Raw genomic sequence first — 10,369 nt, forward strand, 5'->3', positions numbered from 1 at the left:
CTATTCTGATATTGTAATATGAATACCCCATGAATTGTGGAAATGGACAAAGTCCGTAAATAAATAAATAACAGGATTATTAATCAAATCAAATTAAAATGTAAAATGATATTACTTTAAAAATTAAATTATCCAAATATCTTTTTTTTGCGGATGACCTTAAAATATTCAAAATTATAAAATCAATTGATGACATTCATAAACTATAATTTGACATACATTCTTTGTTATCTTGGTGTCATGAAACGACAAATATTTTAATATAAATAAATGTATGTCTATTAAATTCACGAGAAAAATAAATAAAATCGTTTTCAATTATTCAATCGACAACACAATTTTAATGAACGTCGAGACAATTTGAGATCTTGGGATACTTTTTGAAAACAAACTTAAATTCAACCATCACACATTTCCAAGAAAGCGTCCAAAACCGGTGGATTTATTTTGCGAATATCTAAGCCATTCAAAAGCACCAAAATTGCACTTGCATAAATCATTTGTTCGTGGCTTGCTTGAATTTAATTCGATAATGTGGTCTCCTAATGATAACATTCATATAACGCGAATTGAATCGGTGCACCGTAAGTTTTTAAAATCGTTGGTGTAGTGATTAGTGTGTCTGGCTGTATGCTCCTTTCGTACCCCCAAAATCTCTGAAACAAGTCTTAATTTGACTGTTTTAAGTGTTTTAAGAGTAAACTGACACATCTCTACGATTTTTAATAACGACATATACCACAAACTTCACAGTTTTCTTCGAAATCAATCAAGAAGTTCATTCGTTTTTCTTAAAGACTATTTACATAAGTTTTTAAGACTTATGAATTTCAAATTAAACATTTCAATTGAAAAGCTTAACTATACATGTTTAATGAAGCAGTTAAAATTAATATGTATTAGTGATAGAAGGGAAATTTCAGATTTAGTGCTGCTTTTCAAGTTATTAAAAAATGTTCTTGACAATCCCGAACTTTTAAATTGTGTGAATTTTTATATGAGACAGCGTGGGACGAGACAAAATACTTCTTTTGCTGTCGATTTGCATAGTTCAAACTATGCTAAATACTCACCTATTCCACGGTTCCACCTGTTAGCAAACAAACATGGAAACTTAAGTTTATTTAATTTATCTTTGTACTAATTAAAATCATTACTTTTTAATCACTTCTTTTCTAAATTATAAAAATGTACTAAGTGTTGTACTTGTTTTACTGTTTATGCTATGATACATCGCCTCTGTTACTTCAATACTTAATACTTTTTATTTAAACTTCTTTATTTATTGTTAATTTGCTGCATACCTGTGTTATAATTTCTTATTTAATTTTTCATTATTATATTTATTTGTTATTTATTTATTTTTATATTAACGGTTCAAGGAACCTTTTACAATAAAAAGTTGTCCAGAAATAATCACAGCAGTAAACAATTCATTATGTAATATATGATATGAAATATAACTATATAATTCAACTGAATAATTCAAACTAAACAATTTAGTTAAAGTAATTTTTTTTTTTTTTAAAACTACAAAAAAGTAAAAAAGAAACAAAAAATATTCAAGACTACGACTAAAAGATAACAATTAAAGTTAGAAATTCTTATGCTCTAAATATAAATATGACAAAGTAAAATTAAGAATAATTTTACATAAACATAAAGTGGAAAACGAAAAATAATGCCACAATAATACTTTATAAATAATACGTTTTTTAGATCAATATGAAAGCTTAAGTAATCTTAAGAACACCTTTATTTTATCAGTTGGAATTTGGCAATAAATCCACAAATGTATAATTTATATATAAAGAAATAAACAAAAATACGTATCCATGAAAACAAAGTTGAGTTTAATAATATATTTTTAAATAAATTCATCCTTTTTCTAAAAAATAACGAGTGAGATTACATTTTAATGTATTAACAGAGTTAGTATTGAAAATATCAAATATTTTTTTGAACTTATTTCCATATCGAATGTATTCTGGATATAGGTGAATGCATTTTGAAGTCGGTACGAGAATTGTTACAATAAAATAATTTTGTGCTTCTAGTGCACCTACCCAGTATTCGAATTTGGATTAATTAATTAATTTCCTTATTTTCAGCTGATTTTATTTCAGGTATCTATATTGTTTATACTGTGTTCACGTGTTTTGTTTTTCAATATTATTTTATACTTTGTCAAAGGCGTAAGCCGTCGATAGGAATAAATAATATATTGAGATACGCTGCATTGTTCTAATGCAGTGCCCTGTGCGCGACTGGGTGCGGAAAGGGAAATTATTATTATTGTTTTTTTTTATTTATTTGGAAGTTCAACAAGAATACACAAAATACATACATTTTTTAAGTTAGCATTACTAACGTTCTTTATATATATTCTCAATTATAGAACTCCACCATCTTTCATAAATTATATAAAATAGTGTGTAAAATCAATTTAAGTAATAATAAAGATTAAGTTTAGTGAAAGATAAGAATAAAGATTGAGTTAAAGAAATAAAATTCAGTTAAACATTAGATACTACATTTTTTTTTTCTTAAGAAAAGAAAAGAGAAATTAAAAACATATAAGATATAACAAAAAAGACTAAAATTAATTTACATACACAAAAATAAGGATTAGGCATTTGATTTAAGGTACATAGTAATATTTTTTTTATAATCATTTGCTCTATCGTGATAAATGTCAATGTTAACTTTTTTTTTCATTTTGTTATAGAGTCTTAACATACTTGCAAGAGGGTTAAAATGTGCCATATTGTTTGTAAAAATTGGAAGGTAAAATGTATCAGGTGATCTCAGACGCCCACGGGGAACGTACAATGACACATTTTGAACACAAAACACTGAATCAACATTATTGTGAATTATATTATACAAGTACATCATATCTATAATTTGTCTCCTAGTTTCTAACTTTTCAATTTTAAAATACTCCAAGCGCTCTTCATAACATTGAAGTAATCTGCCCATGTTACACTTAAACGACAAAGAACGAAGAAATTTTTTCTGTACAGTTTCAATTATATTTTTGTAAATCACATAATGAGGTGACCAAACAATACTTCCAAATTCCAACTTGCTACGATGATGATGATTAAATCTAAATGTTTTTTTAAATCCTGGCAACACTGTTCAATTTGTCAATCCACCGTAGCGTGACTTCCTTCCGCTCCGCTTTCTCCTATCCAATACTTTTCCCCTTTGAACACCTTGTCACCTATTTATTCACCCTCGTTCCGTTTCACCCCGAGAGAATTATTTCTTCGGTAGGTACTGTTAGCATTAGTATAGTTAGGGTCAGTTGCACTTTAAAAAGTTATGTTCAATGCATAGAATTCAGAATAGTCCAGAAGAAGCGTAGAATCATATTTGAATACATCTGACTGTGTCCAATAATTCCCCCACTATGCCGCACTTTCGCCGCGCGCATTCGTGATGCGGCTGCGTAATGTTGCACGATGGGAAAAAATATAATCATAAAACAAATGGAAGGTAAAAAAAGGCAATCTGTTAATTTCTCTAAAATGTATTATGCACGCGGAAATATTGATTGACACAACAAAGAAGATAAGTAAAGGGTCATTTAATAAGAGTAATTGAATTAATGAATTTTAAACATTAAACACATTTTATTTTACGTAAAACGCATATTTTTATATCATGTTAAATAACGTTTTATGTTTTAAAGATAATGTCGGTCAAATGTCCACCACAGAGTTGTTTAATCCGAGGTCCAATTCTCATAAGTTCTCTCATTAGATGAGCAAAGTAGGGTAAAAAAAAATACTACCCTGGCGACACTAACGAAATGTTCATTTTGTTTCTTTGACAATCTGACAGATGTAAAAATAATTAAACTTTTAAGTAATGCATTTGTTACATACACATTCATTTGCTTATTACACATGAAACGTGATGGCATCCTGTTTCTCTAAGATCCTAGTAGTATTTCTACATTTGGAAAGGACACAACACGGCATAGTTTAATTCAAATCAGGAGTTACGTACTGAGCGACGTCTACAAAGAAACTAATGGGTCAAAACGTAAACCTACTCATTTATGAATAGTTTAGTCGCCTTCTGTTTGATGTGCGTATGCGGTTTTTGGACTATTCTTAATTTTATGGTTTAATGTTAGTTTTTTCTTAGAAAATAAATGCGTGCGTTCTCGTAGTTTACCGAAACATTGAAATTTTACGGGTTGTGAATAACTCACTGTTAGAAAATCGTTATTTATTTTGGGGTAGAGTGAAGTTCGAACCTCGGACTTCTGATCCGCAAGTTCGCGCACTAGCCATGGGACCAAATCCCGATTCTTGCATAATTTCTGTGTTTTTGTCAAAACGGGGAAATTTGTTATTCAGTCATACTTATTTGATCCAACCAATTCTTGAATTATTTAGTATTCTAAGTAAGTAAATTTAAGTAACCTTGATAATTAACAAACTAAACTTATAAATACAAATAAATAAATCTCGATGAAAACGCAATATTTTTTTTACTTCAAACAATTTTTACGAACACGCGCAGCACAAAGATCTACATTTCGCTGAAAACCGCACTTAAAACGGTAAAGCCGTTTAGAAGGAGTTCAGTGGCACCACACGTACATAAGAATTATAATATATATTTAAAAAGATGTTGCAAAAAATGAAGTAAGCTGCATACGTTTTTCTGATAATAAATATGTTGAGTGAATATATAAATATGAACGGTGTATATAAATATATAATATGAATGCACACCGTTTTTGTCGGCACTGAAATTTCAACAGGTGAACGGTGGTTTTATTTTGCATAGAAGGCGACAAAGAAAAACGTTTATTTTATTACACATAAAATTTGTTTTTATTTTGTATAAATCATGATAAATATGTAGTATATACACGTTATTATCATTGAAACTGCATCTCGTATTTAGTAGTATTGCAAAGTATGGTGTTGGCCTTAACAATTTAAAATAAAGGCATATTCACTTATATGGTTCATTTAATTTTTATTTTTTTATTTATTTGCACTTTATATACATTCACAATAAACAGGGTGTTCTTTAAACCCTGTCACACCCGAAACCACGATGATCAGTATGAGCAAGAAGACATATTGGCACATTAAAATATTTTTTTGGAACGAATAAAATTTAAAAAAACAAATGGTTGCTAACTTTTGCAGGAGAGAAACGAGGGGAGGGGAGTCTGAAACACCGTTAACCACGCGCCCGCGCCCCCCTCGCTTCTCCCCTGCAGAAGTAAGCAACAATTTGTTATTTTTAATATTTTATTTTTTCAAATTTTCTAAATATATTTTTTAAATATGCCAATATGTCTTCTTGCCCATACTGATCATCGTGGTTTCGGATGTGACAGGGTTTAAAGAACACCCTGTATGTATAAACATATAAGGGCGGGCATATTTCCTTAAGGTAATTTCTTCCTACCAACCCAAACCGTTCAGTTTGAGAAAATTACAAGTACATGGACATATTCCAAGGAATTATGCTGAGTCTATAATTGTATACAAAATTAAAAACGAAAATTAAATAAAAAAAATTAAACCTATACTATGAAGAGAGGAGAGGAGATGGGAGTGAAAGAAAAAAGAAAAAGGAACAACTCGGATATTTAGAAAGTGATATTTCAATATTGATTTAAATGTAAATATAGAAGGGGGTCTCTAAAATTTGTTGGTTGATTATTCCACAATCGAGCAGGTACTACTGTAAAAGAGGAGGCAAGAAAATAAGAGCGGTTAAGGGTATTAAAAGGTTTCTCTCGTTACTAGAAAGAAGATATAGACCATGTTGTGATAGAGGTTGGAAGAGCTCTCTCAGATAAACAGGCAGCAGATATTCGTTCCTGGTTATGTAACTAAGGGTCTTAAAAAATAAAAAAAACACATAAATTATTCAGTGAGACACATTTTTTAAATTTTATTGGAAAGTTTACATAATGCCATTAATTATGAAAAAAAATATATCGTTCATGTGAGCACCACGACTTCTCTGTACATACCGCATTCTGTCAACCCAATTTTCCATCACCTTTTCACATAAATTTGGTGTTATTTCACCAATAACACGTTTCTCCGAATTCTGCAATTCTGTTTGTCCAAAAATAAGCTTCATCACTTAACATTAATGAACGGCAAAAAATGGATCTGTATAGATTTGTTCTAAAGCAAAATCAGCAAATAAACGACGTCTGTGGTGGTCTGCTGGCTTTAATTTTTGAACCAACTGAGTTTTGTAAGGGTGTAAACTCAAATCTTTTCTTAAAATTCTCCATGTTGATGTTTGAGAAATATTTCATTCTTGAGGACGACGTTCAATTGATAAATTTAAATTATCACTTACACTTGCTGCTACTGCATCCATATTCTCCTGTGCACGTGCATTTCTTTATCGTACTGGTAACCGGTACTCTTGTATCGTGTAAAGTAAATTCATTTTCAAAATTGTCTACAACACGACGAATAGTGGCTGAATAATGTCGTCCATGAATTATTCTTAAATTTCTTTCAGTACTCACATATGAACACGGATTTTGATAAAACAATTTAATAATTTCGAAACGTTGTTGAAGCGTGTATCTTTCCATGATTAAATGGCATACTATACTGAACACAAACGACATAAGGAATGATAAAAAATGATATGCAGTGTTGCCATTATAGCCATTTAAAATTGTATCATCAATATTGGAAGACCCTTTTTATGTTGTGTCTCTGTGCCTTAAAAATATGTGAAATTTTAAATAAATCTCCTTAAACGTGTTGAAAATTATAGCAAGGTACTAGGACTGGAGATTATACAGAATAAACATGAAATAATAGTCATTGACCGGTTTCAGGGGTTTGTTGATCTCGGAAACTCACTCCAAGATCTACTCAATCAAACGTCAAACGTCAATCAAAATGCTAGACTTTGGAATGAACTACCTCTTCATATAAAAAATGCACCTTCTCTACCTACCTTCAAGAAACGCCTGAAACATTATTACATATTATCATATTACAACAGAGATGAAAAACATTTAAGAGAAGGTAATATAGAAGTCTAGGCATCTACAGGGCTTATGACCTGTCAATGGCTGGTCTAAGTGGCCTCTTTACACACTGTGTAACATTCACCATTCTGCCCATATTTGAACATCTATATTCCTTCGATTCTTTCATCTGTTGATGTTTGTGAATTTAAGAGCTAAAACCTTTATTTATGCTGGTGAGATTCATCTAATTGAATTATTTCACCTACATACTAGGCAACGCCTGAAAACGTTATTTTTACAATTTCTATACTTTTCCATGGACCAGGTGGATTTATCAAAAATATTTTGAGTTTGTATAAATTTTTGTAGACAAGGACTAGATTCAACTCCCCGGGGAGCTGTTTATATTAACATATTACAACAGAGATGAAGAACATAGAAAAGAAGGTAATATAGAAGTCTACGCATCTACAGGACTTACTAGACTTCTATATTACCTTCTCTTAAATGTTCTTCGTCTCTGTTGTAATATGTTAATATAAACAGCTCTCCAGGAAGTTGAATCCAGTCCTTGTCTACAAAAGTTTGGACAAACTCAAAATATTGTTGATTATTACATATCCTTAGAATCCTGAACTTCCTGAATTTCACTATTTTTTTATTGATTTATACGCTTTTGATAAAAATAATTAAGAAAAAAACATTGAAAGTATGGCCATCAAATGACTATGGGACTTCAATGTTTTTTGTTCTAACCGCCCGGCTCGCGCTCTAATTCCTCCTCGGTTTAAAAAGTAATGTAGAATATTTATTGAAAAACAATGTATCACTCCCTCTCACTTCTGTTCAATGTACTTCATAGTCCTAACGCTCCTATATACCTGTGTGAAAAATTTCAACTCTTATCAGTTCATGGTTTACCTCTTCGTTCTCATTCTCAAGGCACTCTTTTAATACCCATACACAATTCCTCTTTCTTCTCTAACTCATATGTCCATGCGGCTCGACTGTGGAATCATCTCCCATCCACCATCAAAGATGTTACTACATTATCTCTGTTTAAATCACGTCTGAAGAAACATCTCCTTTCTCTTCCTTAATCTCTCCTCCTTTCCCTTTTCCTCTTTCCTCTTTTTTCCTTTTTCCCATTGAGTAATATTTTTGATTTAAGATAATTTATAAACAAATACGTTTATTTCTATTTTTATATATTTTTAACTTTTTAATCTTTTTTTTTCTATTGAATATGTTCTGTAACTTGAATTATAAAAATAAAACTTTTATTTTATTGGTTGGTTGGAAGAAATTGCCATTTGGCAATAAGCCCGCCAATGTACAAATAACATTATGTACAAAAGTTAAATAAATATTTATAAAATTTTCTTTAGGCCAGAACATTAAATTACGTGCCATTATTTAAACATTAATTATTTGTGAAAATAACAGGTAAATATTAATTTAATTACGTGATATTAATCGCAATAAAACAGTAATTGAAAGTTAACAGTATGTGAACAAAAGCAACGTAAAATAATGAAATTAACGGCAAAAGAAATGACATAATGTTAAAGTATGGTTGATTATGACAATAAGACTTAATTTTGTGCAAAATCCCTCGCTGCGTCAGAGGTAGTTGGTTATAAAAATTGTGGAATTTATTTGGTATCCACTGCTTTAATACCAGCAACCGTTGAATTTTGTTGAAAGCATGAACATTATTACTAAACTACTGGTGTTTTAAAATAAGCAATTTCAGTAGTGGTATACCGGAGGACTCCAATATTTTTAGCATTAATAGAACCTGAATATATTAATTAAATATTTAACACGACCCTTAATTTATTTACAAATAAATGAGAATGATTCTTACTGGCTGCGATACGATCCCACTTGCTATTTAATGATGCTCATACTTACACACACACGAAAACTTACTCCCACATACACACAAACATACCTATGCACCTTAAAATAAATATGTGTATATTTATGTTTTTCCTTTTTTTTTTTTAAATATTACTATTTTATTTTATTTTTACATCTGAGCATGTTTTTCATTCTTTATTTCAATTCTTAATTTTAAATTACTCTTGCAAATTTTCTTCATTTTTAATATTATTTCCATTTGTAAATACTCACTACAAACTACAAACTTTAAAATATCTTTTTTTCACTTAAATTTTAGTTTTTCTTTTTCCTTCTCTTTTTTATACTTTCACACCTTACATATAATTGCTTTATAATATGGAAACTTCACTGGTACATTAGAATTAAGTCTAATTGTGTTAAATTTTAAACTTTGTAACTGTACTGTATGTTTCCTAAATAAAAGAAAATTTAGAAAAATTAAAAAATACTCTCATACAAATACACATAAACACACCCTTTAGTTGTACCACAATTTAATATGTATGATTTTTATTTAGATACTTCGCTGGTCTGTCCTTAAACCGTATATTTTTTATGTTATTATATCATTGTCGACTGTTTATTTCAGTAAAATAAATAAATAAATAAAATGACATTCAAAATTGAATTTTGCAAAAAAATGTGACTTCCAGCCTTTCGGCTTTAAGGCACAGATTTGTTGAAGTTTATAATACAAGAGCGTCAATGAATTTAACTTCTGAAAAACCTAGGACTAACAGAAAATGAAACAGTTTTGTGTATACAGCAATAAATTTTTACAATTCACTTTCTAATGACCTAAAAAATATACAAAACATATACGTACCTAAAAAACACCTAAATAAAAAAGTTTTAACAGCCCGTGTTACGAGTGATATGAGATGTTTTTTTTATAGACTTTTTATTAAAACTATTTTGTTATTATATAACATATCCTCTCATACCAGCACTTTTGCTGGTTGGGTTTCGTTAAAATAAAATTTGGAATGTAATACGTTAAGTTTAAAAATCCTTGTATTTTGTCATAAATAAATAAATAAGTAAACTATAAACTAAACCAAACTAAAGAATAAAGACACGGAATTATTACTTGATTTAATTGTAACACCCTGTAACTAACTCTTTTTCCTGATTATCCCCTTTAACTCCCTGTTTTCCACACCCACTTGTTCAAGTGGCAGCAGATTTTTCCGAACAGCCTTTAGTATACTTCCACCCTCAACAGTGACATATTGCTCGTCAAAAAACCATCAAATCATATTTTTTTTAAATCACTGATCATTATAAATTATGTTTAGTAAAAAATTTAGTTGTTTCAGCGAATGTTAACTAAATTTATAAATAACTCAAGTAACTTTATTGCAATATTGTAAAACATCTTGTTAATTTTAACTGAAATTTTCCGTGTTCCGAGCGAATTTTAATGCAATTTTCAAATCACTAAAATATTTCATACAATATTGT

Source organism: Micrasema longulum, unplaced genomic scaffold (genome assembly GCF_059751315.1).
Source record: "Micrasema longulum isolate JH-2025_06_02 unplaced genomic scaffold, ASM5975131v1 h1tg000784l, whole genome shotgun sequence".
NCBI classification, from domain to species: Eukaryota; Metazoa; Arthropoda; class Insecta; order Trichoptera; family Brachycentridae; genus Micrasema; species Micrasema longulum.